Source organism: Lygodium microphyllum, chromosome 17, assembly GCF_053477565.2.
Source record: "Lygodium microphyllum isolate KBCC chromosome 17, Lygodium_microphyllum_v1.1.10, whole genome shotgun sequence".
Taxonomy (NCBI): domain Eukaryota; kingdom Viridiplantae; phylum Streptophyta; class Polypodiopsida; order Schizaeales; family Lygodiaceae; genus Lygodium; species Lygodium microphyllum.
In genome coordinates, this window is record NC_141151.1 from 98,602,634 (window position 1) to 98,611,739 (window position 9,106).

Sequence of the window (9,106 nt, forward strand, 5' to 3'; positions counted from 1 at the left end):
CAGCAACCAAAGGTTGGAGTTTGCAGAAAATGGATGTTAAGAATGCCTTCTTGCATGGTGAATTGCAAGAAGAAGTGTATATGGAGCAGCTAGTAGGTTATGAGTATCCCACATATGTGTGCAAGTTAAAGAAGGCGCTTTATGGGGAAAGCAAGCACCTAGAGCATGGTTTGACAAGATTGGAGAGTATCTTGTCAATATTGGATTTTGTATTTCTGATGTTGATCACTCACTTTATGTGAGAAAGGGAGATGCAGGTTTGGTCATCATAGTCATCTATGTGGATGACTTGATTATTACAGGTGACAGTGACAATGGGATTGCTGAAGTTAAGGACTTCTTGAACAAGAAGTTTGAGATGAAAGATTTGGGTGAGCTGAGATACTTTCTTGCTATTGAGGTGATCAAATGTGATGATGGTATATGGCTGTCCCAAAGGTAGTATGGCTTGAATATGTTATCCAATTATGGTATGACATCATGTAAGGCTCTTTCAGTACCATTGGAGAAAAATGTGAAGTTGAGTGCTGATATTGGGGATGAGATAGAAGACCCTACTATGTTCAGGAGGATAGTAGGGAGTTTGATTTACATGACTATCAGAAGGCTAGACTTGAGCTATGTTGTTGGCCTTATCAGTCAGTTTATGCAGATGCCTAGAAAGCCTCATTTGGATGCAGTTAGACATATATTGAGGTATGTGAAGTCCACTTTACATTATGGACTTTTTTATGAGGCAGGTAAGGACGTAAAGGTCTTTGGATACACAGATGCAGATTGGGCTGGTAGCATGTCAAACAAAAGATCTACAAGTGGATTCATATTTTTCCTTGGTAGTGCGGCAGTTACATGGAGTAGCAAAAAGCAACCTATAGTTTCTTTATCGAGTACAGAGGCTGAGTATTGAGGTGCTACTATGGTAGCATGTGAGGTGGTATGTTTGCAAAAGTTATTAGGTGATTTGGATATGCAGGGAGATGGTCTAGTTGTCATTCATTGTGACAACATGAGCAGCATATAGTTAGCTAGGAATCCAATGTTCCATGCTAGGACAAAACACATTGAGGTGCACTACCACTTTGTGAGAGAGAAGGTACTTGCAGGAGAGATTGACTTGGTATATGTCAACACACAGGATCAGATAGCTGACATTTTCACAAAGGGATTGGGTGTAGAGAAGCTTCGAAAGTTCCAAAGCTTACTTGGAGCTGCAGATATAGAATTGAGCTTGAGGAGGAGTATTGAGATGGTAAGCTCAACATGTGCGGACATTGATGATGGACCGTCCGGCTAGATAAGTCTACACATCTACACTTAGCACGTTGGTGGTCATTATGATACTCACATGGCCACTGACTTATCACTTATTATATTTAGTTTGTTACACCTAGCTACAGCTCGCAAAGATATAATGTCAGTCGATTAGTATAGTCGGTTATGCACTATTTGACGTAGAAAGCCACTTTTCTTTATGTTGTATCTTATCTATACTTTGTGTACATTGTATAGTGCATGGAAGATAAAGAAGAAACCAACAAGAAAACGTTTTGGCCTCCATCTCTCTTATTGTATTCTTGAGTGAGCTTCCTCTTGTGTATATAATGTGTGTTTGGCGCAGCAACTCAAGCACATCTCCCCATCACACGATTCTTGACAGGCTTCGGCCAAAATCAACTAGCTTCACAGTTTGACTAGCTAAATGAACTTTCATATCATTAAATAAAGATTTATATACCAAGCTAGAAGTTTATGATTTTTCTAAGACCAAAGATTTAACCTTTTGACCAATGGTTTTTGTTTCCAAATAAATAGACATAAATTTTATTATTAATTAAAATTTATTTGTTAGCTAATACATAAAGTACAAAATTGGACTTGAACCACTTTATAAGAAATTTGAACACAATTAACTAATGCTATTGAAAAAATAAAAAATATTAAGTAGATTCTCTCATTGATATTGATGGTATAAATATTAAGTAGATTCTCTCATTGATATTATAGATTTTGTATAAAACGTTTAGCAGCATTACCATTTATGAAATGTTTGTGATATCCTAACTCATGAGCAAGTTGCATTGCTTCCATATCCTTCAAAGTAGAGACTAAAGGAGTTTGCTTCAAGATGGATAATTGTGAGATGTTCAATGTAAGAGATGGATTATGTGAGGCATGTAAGAGATGGATTATGTGAGGCATTTGTTGAGAAAGTTGTATAATTGATGGTCAAAGTAAAAAATAGGACTTAAACCACTTTATGAGAAGTTTTAACACAATTAATTAATGTTATTGAAAGAATAAAAAACTTTAAGTAGATTCACATTGATATTGGTGGTGTTTAGAAACACCAAGGTAACTACATCAAAACACTTTAAATTTCTAACAAGCATATATTTCATAGCCATGCAAAAGCCCTTAATGTAAGGGATATATTTATTATGAAAGTCAAAATTAGTCCATATAGAGTCACCACCTTGTTACATCATGTATATTGGAAAAATACAACTTTTGTAGATTTTGTATAAAATATTTAGCAGCACTACCATTTATGAAATGTTTGTGATATCTTAACTCATGAGCAAGTTGCATTGCTTCCATATCTTTCAAGGTAGAGAGTAAAGGAGTTTGCTTCAGCATGGATAATTGTGAGATATTCAATGTAAGAGATGGATGATGTGAGGCATTTATTGAGGATGTTTGTATAATAGATGGTCTCTTAAAGCAAGAAGTAATTGAAGGCTGAATATATATACAATCTTTATCTATCATGGTCTCGTGCGGTGTTGATGATGATGATGAAATACCATTATTCTCTGCTCTAGTCCATTCATGAATGACAGCCTTGAATTGAGCATACAATTCATGTCCATATTGTACTGGCTCATGTCCATATCGATCAAACTTGATGACTTCACGTGCATCATGGTATTTGCTTAAGCGAGTCAAGTATGGTAGAAGTTCTTTGATCAAGATAGAGTCTCCATGATCAATATCAAATGTTTTTGGATAAATGCAATTCTCAATAGGATTTGGACATCCTTTGTAAGGGCTTTCATCTATGAGAATAGTCTTGGTATGCTGACAAACATCTCCATATTGATCCCATACATACCTTAGAGGTTTAAAAATTGCTTCTACTTCCATCTTATCTGGCCTATATATGATTTTGAGTCGATGTCTATGATATTGTTCTTGGCCCCGAATCATGAAGAAAGGATACTTTCTTTTTGCATGGATCTCCAAGCACTTAATAATTGCCATGACATTCTTACATAAAGTTGTTGACCAAAATCTCACTTGGAATCTTGCAAAAAAGGCTTCAAGAAACTCCATACATCCTAGTCGAAGAACAAGCCATTGCTTTTCCATTTGAAAGCTTTGAAAATTTTTAGACTTCACAAAGTATCATTGTAAAAGAAGACCATTGAAATCGAGTATTACATATAATTGTGTTGCATTTCTTATCAAGGACACATCAATCACATCATTGTGCTCTACTGTTGTTGAATCTGTTAGATATCCAACAATATATGTCTTAGTTGAATTTACAAAGAAGAAAAAGAAGCACATTAGATTCATTTACTTCCTCATCATTCTACTTAATGTTTGAGCTATAAACTGGCATAGAACACTAAAGAAATTTAACTTCACATTGACAAATACATACATAGGCACTACTTAATAAATGATGTCATAAGAAAAGAGACATTTGACCATATGGAAAAATCTAAACAAGAGTAATATCATGAGGTGAAAAAAATATAATTGATGATTTCTTTGAAGTAAAATCTATTCTAATAAAGTCATTTTTTCATACCTACTTTTTATCGCTAATTATAAGTATACTTGAGATACTAGCAATAGATTCTTGTAATTAGTTGCAAAAATTATATTATCAATATAATATTAAACATACTCAGTTTCTAAAAAGGCCTTTAAAATGGCATGTACAAAGAAGGTGTTTATTAGTTCTAATTATTAAAAGAAAATTTAAATATTATACTTTTGACCATGTGACCAAAACTATATCACATATAAGTGACACATGACAATTTAATTGAGATAAGTTACGCTCTATTTGGATAAGTTTTCATAGTTTCTTCTTAAGGACTAACCATTCTATTTTTGAACTAGTTATATCCCATAGATATTTAAACTCATGAATTGTAATAAGGATTTTACCTTAATATTCCATATACACACCTCAAAAGATACATTGGAGGTGAAATCTTTGTTGCAATATTTGCTACTGAGGTAAAACTCCTTTGGGAGGTGTAGTGAATCTTTTTTGGGGTGTGCAATATATTGTCGGCTCTCTTATCCTAAGGTATATGCATAGACATACACTAGTGATATAGTAAAAGAGGTTTTAAGAGATAAGAGATTTGACCATGTGGACAAATCTAACCAAAACTAACATGACAAGATCATTACACAAAACATATAAGAGTTTAATTGAAATAAGATCTAAAATAGACTTAAGTAAATTTTGCATAGCTAGCTCAAACTTTTCATTATGATAAGTATTCTTACACACTAGATTACAATTAAACTGTTATCCTTACAAAGGATGATAAATTTTAATGAGCACTTTAATACTATTTTAGCAAAAGATTTACTTAAATAGATTTTTTAAACCAAACATTCTTGGTACCTTTTGTAAAAATTAAAAAACCAAAGACATAGTCTCTTTAAGTAATATCACCAAAGAAAGAAAACATTGCAAATGCTAATGGAAGTAACTTCTCAAGAAAAAAATAAAAATTACATCAATATGTCTTCCTTGATGAAAGGAGAAGGAACGAAGTTTAAACACCTGAAGTAGCCTTTAATTTCTCTTTCATAATTATACTTGCTATATCTTGACTTGATTCTTCTATGCCCTCGGGTGGTACTTCAATAACTTGAACTTCAATAGGAGGAAACTCTTGGGAGTTTGAATTTTGCTTAGCACTCTCATGGATCCTCCACAATTTTGCTTCAACCTCTCTTTGCTCTTGAGTGTTGCAAACCACTGCAATAGTCTTCATATGATTTACAAATGCCACCTTAGATGCAAGTCCACTTGCATATACATCAAATATAACCTCATGAGCTTCATTGAATGCTTTGATTTTAGTTTCAATAACTTTCATTTTATTTCTCAAAACGGCCTTTGCAATCCTTTGTTATTCTTCAAGATCTTCATCATTGCACTCCTTGTCGAAGCCGTCAAAGTGCAAAATAGAAGGCTTGTTGGCATTGTTTATATATCGCTCAAAATTGATGAAGCTTTTCTCCATAGTCACTAATGTCAAAACCACAAAATAATCTACAGATCCAAAAGCAAAGGTTCTATCCATTGGTAGGAAGTAAACACTACCAACTAGCATGTGATACTTGCAAGAAATGCTTTCAAGGGCATTTTCCAAAGCTCCCATTTGCTTTCGATCAAGAAATGATAACGACATAAGTTGTTTAGGTTCACATGTCATTTGTAGTAGAGTGGATACAACCTTTCCAAACTTTATAGAGTCCCATTTTATTCCCTCAACCCCATGTGCTACATCTAGAACAACAACCCCAATGGTAACTGGATCTATGGAAATATTATGTATAAGATCAAATGTTTCTAGATTGCATCCGACAACATATACACACCAAGGGGAAGTAGTGGAGGATTGAAGAGGACTTTACTTTTTTCCTATTAGGAAGTTTACAATATCTTTTGCTCCATTTGGTAGGGACCTTGCATCAGCTCCATGTGTGAGCTTCTTTGTTACCCAATCATTGCAAATGCCTAAAATATTTGTGTAGACTTCATCATTGATATCATAATCATCAACAAGCTCTTCCCAAGTCTTCATCACAATGCTACTTTCTGGAACTAAGGCATTGAAAAGGGTGACTAATTCCTCATTCAGGACCCTATCTTGCTTGATTTGATTAGCCCTTGTATCCATGTCAATTATATCTTCCTTATCCCATTTGTTTCTAAGAAAAAGGATATGACATTCATTGATCTCCTCTTGTAGAGTAAGGATGTCTCCATCCTTTAAACCCATAAGGCAATGAAATGTAGTAGGAGAAGGTTGCCTTCCCTTTTTTCTCGAACTCTCCTCTTGGGATATAAGCTCACCTCTAGAGTATCTCTTCATGATTTTGATCCAACTCTCAAATATTTCTCGGGAGCTAACAATCATATGAAAATCTCTAGATGCACAATTTTCTCTAATGTATGCCACAAATCTCTGCCAAAAAAAGATCAAAATAGTGAGCATAGAACAAAAGAAAGAGCATCACACCAATCTTCACAAAAAGAAAAGGTAATCTTATATGTGATTACCTGCCATGGTACTCTTTGAGAGCTTGTCTTAGAAAGCCCTTGTTGGGGTTCTGATGGAGAACCAAATGCTAGCCATTGATCTCTTAATTGTTGAAGTTGCTCAACATAAGGGGCATTCTTCATAACATTATGTAATTCCATAATTGTCATTCGTGAAAGCTCAATGCACATTTTCGTAGGACAATCAACTAATATTCTAGCATTTCTCATGGTGTATAAATGCTTGGTTGCTAGACAATGTGTAGTATTACTTTGAATATATATCTTTGCTGCATGAATTGAGTGAAGCCCTGATATTATCCAATAACTATAAGTATCCAACTTATTAGCATCCACCTCATCACAATGCATGGGTCTCTTCTCATTGTTGTCTGTAGAAAATGCATAAGATATGCTGCTGTTGTGGGATTCATGGGATTCTTTATGAAAGACGTGGTTAGGTTCTCTACATAATCCCAACATAGTGACCTATAAGCATACAAAGGAGGTGCCTCATAGCACCTATCAACAAGAATAGGAAATTGTGTTATTGGACCAAATGGAAAGAATTTTTCAAACATGTGAAATCCTGATTCTTCCTTCTTTCCCTTCTTCTTAACTATCTCTTGAAAATCAAATGTTCTTTCTACTCCCTTGACCTCAAGAGAAATTATTGGCTTTGCAGGTGTAACTTCTAGCATGGAAGGTAAAGTGGCATCATTCTCAGTAGTGTTAGCAGCCATACTAACAACAAGTGCTTGTAACAAGGAACTTTGTTGAGGTGATTTTGACTTTGAGCTTGTGGGATTTAGTGAATTATTTACTTCTTGAGGAGTAGGTGAAGATCTCAAGTCTATTTGTTTATCTTGGAGCTTCATTCTTTTGTTGGGGCGATCACCTTTTCTTGATAGGGAAAGTAGCTCACTATTTTAGACAGCTTGGAATGATGATATAATGTCTTCTTTGCCCTTTACCTCCTCAAATAAGGTCCATCCCATTTTTTTCAAAGAGTATTCTTCGTCCTCTTTAATATGTGCAAAGTGAAATGACAAAGGATCAAGTTTGTATACTACATTTTTTCGCTTGATCTTAATAAGATTACATGGTACTCCCTCTTTCTTAGCATATTCATTTGTTATCTTCTCTATGACACCATCTTGTTGAAAAAATGCAATATCACTCTTTAAAGTAAATAAGAGAACATTGTCAGCCCTTTTTCCTTGACTATCATAAACATCCACATACCATGGATATACAAATTCACTACTAACTCCATCAATGGTTTGGGTCTCTTTTTTGGATGTGCTATCTTTCTTTGCCATTGAATAGTTCTAAAAAGAGAAAAAGTTGACAAACAAAAGTGGATTTAAAAATAGTCAAAATTCACAAAACCCAAATAAATGTATAAGATTTATAGGTTGAAAATTGAAAACACAACAACACAAGATTTTACGAAAAACAAGACAAATGTACTCCAAAGGGACTCTTCCATAAAATGAAATATTGAAATTTAAGATTAAGTGTGGTATGAGATCTAACCATAAATATATGTGCTTATGTATCAAATATCATGGATTATTCTGACCCTAAGTTAGGATTAATTATGTTTCTCTTACAAGAACCATATAGTAAAAACTTTACCATGGACTTCGGTGAGAAGATCAAATTCTATTAATAGTGAGACTTGACTATGGGCTTAGCCAAATGGTCAAGTGATAATGAAATGTTGAGTGTGAGTGTGGTATGAGATATAGTGAAAAATCATTGTGGTTAAGTAAAAAATGTCATGGATGATTTGTCCCTAAGTTGACATTGGATTTCTTCTCCATGTAAGTTTCGTATGCAAGGATCATACTCTAAGAACTTTGCTAAGATTTTTGGCATGTGGTCAAACCCTATTTAATCAAAGAATGAGATTTAGTCCAATGTGAGATCCACCCATATATCAATGTGGTTATATAGCAATCTCACGATTCCATTTGGCCCAAAGTTAACATTTTAATTAATGCACATGTAAGTTTCCCTTGAAAGGAGCTATATTGTAGAAACATTGTCATTAGTTTTAGCAATGTGGTCAAATCCTAAATTGTCATACGACTTATCTCTAAGATTAGAAACTTTGCCATGGTTTTTTTACCATATGGTTTTTAAAGGCTAGTTAAAGAGAGGATGCAGTTTATTGTGATATGAGATTCACATATAAACAAATATGGCTATGTAGCAAATCCCATAGATATCAATATAAGGTAATGTAAAAAATGCTTGAAAGGTGGAGATTTGACCTCATGGTGAAACCTATAAGGTATCTATATTTTTATGAAAAAATTTAAACCATATGGCCAAATATAGTTTCATAACCATATGAAGAAAGTGATTCATTTGTTGCAACATGTTGTGAAATTGGATTTGACTATATAACCTAATATTGTTTTATAGTGGAATGAAAAAAGTGGTCTCATGGTTTGCAAGATGTATGAGATTAGATTTGATCAAATAGCTGAACGAAACAAGAATGGGGGATTCTTGGATACTAGCATTGATAACAAAACAAAAGATTTGACCATATGGCCAATTTTTATTTTGTAGTGGATTGAAAAATTTGGCTAATTTGTGGTAAAATGATATGATATTTATATATGAATATATAGATAGGATGTTATGAAAAATTAAAATGAAAGAAATGGTTTATGAAAACAAAGTGGTTTATTTGTTGCATAACAAGTTTTGACCACATGGCAAAACTTCCTATAAATATAGTAGGTAATCAAGGAGTTCTAAGTAGAACATGGTCTTCCTTTGTGG

General features: G+C 33.8%; 1 pseudogene; it reads right to left on the reverse strand.

The window, feature by feature from the left end:
* Positions 1-4,808: 4,808 nt before the first annotated feature.
* Positions 4,809-6,182, reverse strand: LOC148022180 (uncharacterized; annotated as a pseudogene).
* Between the last annotated feature and the right edge of the window lie 2,924 nt (positions 6,183-9,106).